At 39.5% G+C, this 8,986-nt stretch overlaps 1 non-coding gene across 1 annotated transcript; it reads left to right on the forward strand.

Moving 5' to 3' along the window:
• The first annotated feature begins 5,692 nt into the window (after nucleotides 1-5,692).
• Nucleotides 5,693-5,799, forward strand: LOC135271055 (U6 spliceosomal RNA). The gene has a single exon (XR_010339193.1). It is a non-coding gene; the product is annotated as a U6 spliceosomal RNA (small nuclear RNA).
• The last annotated feature ends 3,187 nt before the right edge of the window (nucleotides 5,800-8,986 follow it).

Raw genomic sequence — 8,986 nt, forward strand, 5'->3', positions numbered from 1 at the left:
TTACAGTCTATCAGCACCAGAGGGGACAAACTCGTGGACACTCCAGTGTTGGGAAATCTTGGATATGCCTTTATTATATCCCGCTGCAATAATTTGTAAACATTCTGTCACACCATTGGACAGGATTTGAAGAGGATTTCTATTTCCACTAGGTGGCTCTGCTGGCCTATAAACACCATGTGCTCACCGAAGAAACGGTACAAAGAGGGGTGACTGAAGAAAGATGAGGAGTTGAGGCCAAAGTTAGATTAAGACAGGGGAAAGTATGGTAAGGAGCAAGCTTAGGACTTCTGATCTGAGTCAGACCAAGTAGATGCTGAGAACAACATCTCTGCAGTTCTTCCTGGCTCCCTGGACCCTAAGTTTGGAAGGAAAATGTCACCCAAGTTCCACTGAATGCTGAGGCTTACTGTAGTGGGTGTGATACTTTCCTTTCCTTGTCAGGATTTGAGCAACAACTGGGGCATCCAGGGAGAGCTGAGGCCTGCGCTGAGCCCCAAGGAACCAAGGTAGGAGCTGTCACTGGAGATCTAATGAAATTTATAGAAACTTTATGCCCGAAATGTGTGTGTGGTTTTTGTTTCTTTGGTTGCTTGTTTTTGTGCTTATGAGTGAGAAGATGGAGGAGGGAAGTGATGGTGAGTTTAGAGGAGAGAAAAAACTCTCGATGTGAAAGTAACTGTGCAGAAAGTGAACGTTCTGCAGTGACTAAGACTGAGCACCTCCAGGAAAAAAGCAGTTGTAAGAACTGGGAATTATTTTGCTTGAGCTGAGACTTCCTGTTACAAGATTAGAATGAATTTCAGAGGTTCCAAGAGATAACTTTCTGCTGTATTTGATACAGGATTTTCTAATATACAGAACTATACAAAGTTGGCATAGGGTGAAATGGATGGAGGTGAGCTCCCCGCCCTGAAATCCTGACAATCATTTAGTTTGGAGTCAACCTTTTCTCCAGTGGCTGAGTCTCAAATCCTGGAGATAAATTTACTCCATTTAAGAATTATTGAAGTCGTCTTTTCTGAAATTAAATGTCTGGTTCTCAGGGTAAGAATGGAGAGGAAAGGAGAGAAGGAGAGAGAGAGAGAGAGAGGAACTCTCGTTCAGAGAGGCCAAAAAGGGCAAGGACCGTAGTTAATAGGCTAATGGAGGCCAAGGCTATATCCTTACACTTCGTTCCGGCCTCTGCCTATCTGATCCTCCCACATTAAACTGTTTCTACCATTCCTCTGTACTTCTCCAGATAGAATTCAGAAGTCTTGTCTTCAGCTAATTGTCAACACATCCGTCATTCCCCAACCAAGCCTTAAGCTGTTTTGGGCCTTTAGGAAACCAGCTCAGAATCAGATACAGAGAACATACCCCTTGGATTTTCAGTTTATGTATCTTGGCAGTTTTTCTGCGGAAACTGCTGCAGAGCGTTCAAAGTAAATCAATGATTCTCAGCCCCCAGTCAGTATCTGTTCTAGGGTGGATCTATGTGGTAGAATCCACATTTATTAGGTCCTTCAAATGTTTTTATTTATGTCTCTGCTCTGTGGACTAAAGTCCCTGCTTGTTTTCCTATTTCTTTCCTCCTTTTTTCTTTATTTTTTCAAAAACTTATCTGTTAGCCATATAATTTATCCAAACCTAGGTCTACCTAAATTTAGAAAGCTTAACTCCCACTCAGGATATCAGGATTCAATTAAATTTTCTGATGCCCATTCAGTGTTAACCTATCAGCCACCATCTCCCCACAAGTCGGGGCACTCCAAAAAGGCTGGAAGACACTCAGATCTCTTATTTAATCATTCCTTGATCCATAAGCAACAAGATGTAACCAGGGTGTACACAAACACACACACACAACACACACACACGTGTGTATGGCTAAAGTTTGCTTGCCTCTTTTATGGCTTCTTGGTGACTTCTCATGTCCAGATAATGATGATGATAATGATAACGGTGATAATAAATTTCTGCTTATGCCATAAAAAGTAGTTACTGGCATTATTAATATTGAATGGCTCCTCTCCTGGATCTTCTAGGAGAAGAGGTATGCAACTCCTGACTTCCTCCACAGCCCCTACGAGATGGAATTGACTAGGAAGTCATTAGGTTGTGGTTAAAACAAATACCAGGCCTTCTCAGAGTGACAACTTGCAAATCAATTATTCAGCTCTCACTCACAGACTTCACACTCACCTCCCAGACTCAACTCACCACCAGTCCTGAAGCCACACATGCCTCTGACTCTGAGAAGATGCTGCTAAATGAAATCAGCTGCCTGACGGGGGAGCACTGCTGACTGAGCTCTGTCTCACCCACTCACCACCCTGCCTGGGTGGATTCCAATCCCAGAGTGCCCAAATTGCCACAATTCAAAGATATTGATGAGCTACCCCGTCCCCCTCCATACCCAGAGGTGGAAATCTTCTTTCTCTGTTCGCAAGTGTCTAGACTTTAAGCTGTCCAGACCACAATAGGTTCTCCATCTTCAAAATCCCTGAGATAGAGTGGGACCAAAATAAATAGGATTCATTCATTTCTCGTGGAGTGGGGAGCAGGTGAACAGAAGGGGCACTTGAAGGGTTGGGGACATGTGAACCACCATATTTGTGTCACTCAGTCTTTCATTTTCCTCCCTTTTCTTTTTTTTTCCTGTTCTGTTTTCTTTGTTTCTTCTCTCTCCCAACCATAAGGCGAAGGTATTAGATTTTCAGGCTCATCGGAGATGTTTCTTCATCACTGAAAGGAAAGCTTTATTTTGACCTGGGTGGGGAGGGGGAGCTCTCTGAATATTATCAGAATCTATCTATGATTCTGGTCATCCTTCCCCTCTCTATCCTTATGTGCCAGTTGGCCATGACACTTGACATCTGATATCACAAACATTGTCTCAGGAAAGTGCAAGAGACCCTAGAGATTCTGATTTGTATTTCATTTAGATGATTGAGATTCAGTTTGTCTATCATATTCCCAGGGCAATGACAGGAGGTATAGTTTCTGAAATTGTATTCAGTTATCTGGGAACTCAAAGCTTCTTATAAGTGCAAGTAGTTAGTCATATCTATCTCCCTGTGGTAGAATGAGAATGAGAAAACTCACATATGCAGAGGAATTGCAATGTGTATATCCATTTTCCCAAACTGATATACAAAATTTGCTGTTAGCTCTTCCCTTTGAATGCAATGAAAATTGGAGTGCCAAAGTTAGCACCACAAAATCCAAAATATTCTCTATGTTTCCTCACTCTACATTTAGCATCAGACTTTGTCTTGTGTTAATTTGTCCTGTCTAGTTTTGCCTTTCTTTTTTTCTGGAAAGAGAGGAGACATATGTTTTCTCCGCTGTTTTATTGTTCCCATCACTTTAGCCTATGAGAATTTCAACTCAGTGGGAGAAAAGTAACATCTCATTCAGCTGGAGATAATGTTATTAAGGCACATTGAAGAGTACTGCTGGTTGTGTGCCAAGATAATGCCAGGATAAGAGTGGGATTTCATCCCATTTTCATCTTCTTCCTCTCCCCTTCTTTGTTTCCTTCTTCATTACTCTGGGAATTCTCCTTTTTATTTTGGCCTTGTCTGCCTTCTTTCTCTCCTCCCATTTCCTCTCCTTTCCCTTCCGCCGTTTCCTCCTCCTCTGTGTTCTACCCTTCTACTCCTCTTCATCCTTTTCCTTGTCATCCCTTCTTCCTTCAAATTCCACCTCACGCCTCTTCCCATCCTACATCTCCCAGTCTCCTGTGTTCTCCTCCTCCCCCAACCTGCATTCCCTCCTACTCCCACCCATCTTCTTCCCCCTTCACTTCTCTCCCCTGTCTCCAATTCTCCTCTTCCCTTCTTTCCCCTCCTCTTCCCTCCTTCTCTCTCCTCTCCCTTCTCACTTTTCCTGTCATCCTGAATCCCTTTCTTCTTTAGCACCAGTCCTTCTCTGTCTCTTCTTTCTTTTTTCCCCTCCATTATCTGTCTTTCATCCTTTATCTCTGAACTCTGATGTATTGTTCAAACTATTGCTTTCCTATTGCATTTTAGCTATTGTTTGTCAATTCCCTTCCATATTTCTCTCTTCTCTTCAGAATTCAGACTTCTTTTACACTTATTGAAAGCCTGGGGATCCAGGAAGCTGCAGCCTCTGAATATAAACAACAGTCCTTGCACTATTCCATAGGCCTCCATGTAGAATATGTGATGGTCAAAGTGAGTGGTAGCCATTGCTTACATTTTTCTTTTCTGCATCTCTGTTTCTCATTCGATTCTGTCAGAAGCTGACTGCCCATTATGCCCTCCTGGCGGATAGGCTGGCTCACCTCAGAAGCATAGAGGAAACTGTCAAGGCTTAGATCATAGCTCCTGTGTCTGTTGGCAAGTGCCACTGTGCAGCATCTTCCAAGAATATGACCCAGTTTACTTTGAAGGAATTGTACTCAAGTCAGACATGTTTCTTCTCTGGCCGTTTATTTTGTTTTCAACCTCTTCTTATTCCCTAATATTTTAGATATTGATCATTTCCCTTCCTGTTTTCTTCTCCGTAATTACTTCCCAAAGATACAAAATAACTTCTGAGAATGTGGTAGAAGTGACAACAGACTCCTATCATCACAGGAGAACCCTGGAGCTTCTTGGAAGTCCCAGGCCCAGCTGACTGGCTCTCAACTTTTGCTGCTGCCTTTGTTGTAACTTTTGTTGTCATCATGCCACCTCTTTGGCTTTAGCAGTTTTTAGAGTGGGTTATCATCACATTAGGTGTATGTATGTACGCCTCAGCTTACATTTATTTCTCCTTCACTATCTGCTCTTTCTTTTCCTCAACTTAATCATTCTCTTTTTAACAAGGATATAATTCAACGATATTTTAGGTCTCCTCTGGAAAGGAATGAGCCATTTTCCAGGAGCTTGAAGCAGATTAACTGGAGTTTAGCTTTTGGCTAGTCTGATTCTAGGTAGGTTTTTTGGAGTCAGAACCCCAAATATCTCTGGTAAATTCCCACACTTGTACAAAGTTTAATTCTGTTTGTTGGCTAAAAAAGAAATTGGGGAGAAAGAGCTACTTGTAGTTTTTGCTTTGTTTCTTTCTATTTTCACTTCCATGAATTAATCTTTTATTTCATCTCCCTTTCTATCTTCAACATCCAAACTTTTAAAGTATATTATATCTATATATATAAAACTTTTGTCACATAAGTACAATACTAGATATCTGGAGAAGTCCTGAGCTGAATAGATGATCACATCTGTTGTTATCACCTTTATAATCTGCACATCTACCTATTATTTGCTTTTGGCTTCAGCTGTCTGAGAGTAGAAGCCTTTTTGAGTGGTGAGCTCTACTGGTATATTTTTTTCTCCTCCTTACGTAAATCCTTCTTATGATTTTAATGAAGGAGAGAGACATATCTTTCCTCTTCTCCTTTTGGCAAGATGTATACATCCCAGGACAATGAGCTAACTGTCTAAGGCTCTGCCTCTGCATAAGAAGAAGGCAGAGTGGAATTGCCCCCCAGGTACCTGGTGTCTCTTTGAGGAATTACACTTTGCTCTGATACTCTACTTCTCCTGCTTAGATTTAGGAGAAATTTGGGTGAAAAGGGCTATCATTGTAATTTAAATGATGATTGTGCTATTGTATTTTCACCTAATGTTCTCTCATTCCCAGGAAAAACCCTTCATACTCCCATCTGTATTCTCTATAAAAGATTAGATTTTCTGTGCTCGCTTCGGCAGCACATATACTAAAATTGGAACAATACAGAGAAGATTAGCATGGCCCCTGCGCAAGGATGACACGCAAATTCGTGAAGCGTTCCATATTTAAAAAAAAAAAAAAAAAAAAGATTAGATTTTCTTTTTTTCACTCTCAGTAAGGCTGGAGATCTGGAATGGTGAGTGCTTGACAAATGATCCAGCTTCAGCGTTGGCTGCTGCTTCAGCTGTGAACTTCACAGACACAGAACTTCATCTGCCCATCAGCTTTGGTGATGTATGAGATGTTTGAAGATTTAGGGCTCTGGGTAGTCTGAGTTTCATGTGGGGTTTTGTTTAGATTTTTTTTTTTTTTGGCAGCAACTAATCTGTATTCCAAACACAGCCATGTATGATGGTGTTACCATTGTAAGTAGTTTCTGGAATGGGGGCTCATTTGGTGGGAACATGGTGCTAATGAACTCCACGTCCTAGACTCGAACCCATGTATGACCATTAAGCTCTGTGGGTTTGAGAACGGTGCTGAAGAACTATGGTCATGTGGTTTCAAAACACCACACATGTTTATTTACACAGACCACACCACTCACCCTAGCAACCTTTTCTGAACATGATTATCAGCTCCATGGAAGACTCAGCAAAACTGTTGTACAAATAACCCTGCAAAACCCATTTCCCTTCTGGAGAAAAAGCTTGAAGTTCATTTCCTAATGACTGTGTGTTAGTTGTGTCCCCTTCTTAGAAGAACATCACTTGTGAAATGTATAATTGAACAAAAAGAGTTACAGCAATGGAAGGCAGAAGAAGTTGACAAATTCTCCCCTTTTACACATATAAATACATATACCACCTTTGTTCAATGCCAAAAAACAAAACAAAACAAAAAAAAACCTGTATGTTTGTCCAAGCTAGGATATTTGGAGAAATTCTTTGATAAGGGTAAGTTCTACATGAAGTTCACCCAATGTTACACCTTGATGACACAGATTGGAATGGGGGAATTTATCCTATGATACAGATATCTGAGCTACTAGTAGTCAACCATATGTGTTTGTTACTCATGTATGTGGCATGTAGATTCACTCCTAGGTTTTCTGAGCTGAAGATCTATTTCACTGAGAATTTCCTTCCCTCCTGTAGTTAATATGTCATTCTGTGTTATCATACATAATCATACACATGTATATACACATATATACAAAAATACACATATATACAAAAATACACATATATACCAATACACATATCTATATGCATCTCTTGTGAACACACATAAACACACATATATAAACATACACAAACATGCACACACATACAGAAAAATGGACATACAGATTGTACACTATCTTTTTTCTTTTCTTTTGTACACGATCTTAAATATGCCAGATCTTTCATAATGCCAATTTCAAATCTAAATTTTGTTTTTAATTCATTATTCTTTCACTCAATTATCTGTTTGAATGAACAAACCGACCTTTTCAATACCTTCATTATTCCTCTGGGTGATTCAGTGGTTGTTTTGTACTTTGTTGTGGTCACTGACACTAGTTTATTAAAACCTGTTTTATCACTCACATTTCTAGCATCCTAACATGGCAAATGTTCTTTTGCAAATCTGTGTAACAATGTCAATTAGATATTTATTGTTCTAAAGAAAACCCACGTGTTTTTATGCTTACATACACATTAAAAGAGACCCTTAAAGGAGTAGCAACTTTAATACACATGAACATAAACACATTCATACATAATTACACCAAGATATACAGAGGCACATCAACATATACATGAACACAAAAAGATGCACATATGGATTCAAGAAGCCTTGATGAAAGAACAAGGACCTTGCTGGACCATGCTAGACTACTACAGGTTAAACTTACTTATATTTAAAAAGATCACACATGAAGTTGGTAGGAAATTAGAAATTCATAAAGACAGTGGGACTTGTAGGCTTGATCCCTCCTTAGCACACATGGAGTAGAAGAGAGAACAGAGGTCTAAAATTACCTGGCCTACCCCATAAGAACATTTTTAAGCTTGGATATGTTTGTTTCTGTATAACCTGATCTAATAGGTAATTTTGTGTCAGGAGAGGTATATGCCATAATACTAGCACGTGCCTACCTGGAACCATAATTACATATTCAGACTCTCCATTTGCTACCCCACCACTGGTGATGGCTGACAACATCTCTAGACAGTGGGGTGAAGTCTACTGTCCTCTGGGCCATATGAGGAAGAAAAGATTGACTCAGTCTGGACAGCATGAAAGTGAAGGTAAAGTTGTTTATTCTCATAACTCTTGTTCAAAGATATTTCTGTGTCTAGTTCAAATTCTGTTCTCTTGTAATAGTAACAATGGGAATAGTAATAGAAATATCCTATATGGGATAACTTTGTGATTTACAAAATTAGATTTTTTAATATTTTTCAAAAAAAAGTTTCTTCTCACTGCTTTTTTCATATTGAAAAATTAAAGACTGTTGGGGGGCATGGATAGAACTGTAGCTTTTCAAATTTGCTGATGGATGAGAATATTCTCTGAAAACTGCAAAGCAGTAGATCAACTCCTATTGTTCCACAGCTTTGAGGGTCATCTTTTTAATCCTAAGCAAAGTTTTATGTTAAAGGAAAGAATTACCTTATCTAGATGCCCAAGGTAAGCCTCTAGGAAACAGTTTAGTTAATATTATAACTTGGTGTAAGCCTCTTGACATAATAGATTTAGGTATGGAAGAAGTGCTGGTATTTAGATTTACATAAATAGAATTATGTTAATTGGACTAGTTGAAATGTAGCATCAGAATTTACACATCTGGAGTGAATCCTGCTATTCTTTTTTTTAATATATATGTATATATATTATTGCATTTTAGGTTTTGGGGGACACGTGAAGAACATGCAAGATTGTTGCATAGGTACATACATGGCAGTGTGGTTTGCTGACTTCCTCCCCATCACCTATATCTGGCATTTCTCCCCATGTTATCCCTCCCCAACTTCCCACCCCCCGCTATTCTTTTGTGATGAGATCCTGCTGGAAATAAAGTTTCTATCAGTCTGGGTATTTTTTATGGGATGATGCTAAAAGGCATCTAAGAGAGAGACACAGATCTTGCTGGCCCATAAGACCTTTTATCTATAGGATTTCCCACTCAGAACACTGATCGAAAGGTGGTAGAAGACCTTTATTAAGAGTTAGAAAACTTGAATACTTTATTTGTGCCTTTAGACAAGAGACTATGTTTAGCAATGCCTTTGTACCTTCAACTCAAAACTCCAGTAGAAAAGATTAG

The sequence above is a fragment of the Aotus nancymaae genome, unplaced genomic scaffold (assembly GCF_030222135.1).
Source record: "Aotus nancymaae isolate 86718 unplaced genomic scaffold, 86718_ANA_hifiasm-v0.15.2.pri h1tg000073l, whole genome shotgun sequence".
Taxonomy (NCBI): domain Eukaryota; kingdom Metazoa; phylum Chordata; class Mammalia; order Primates; family Aotidae; genus Aotus; species Aotus nancymaae.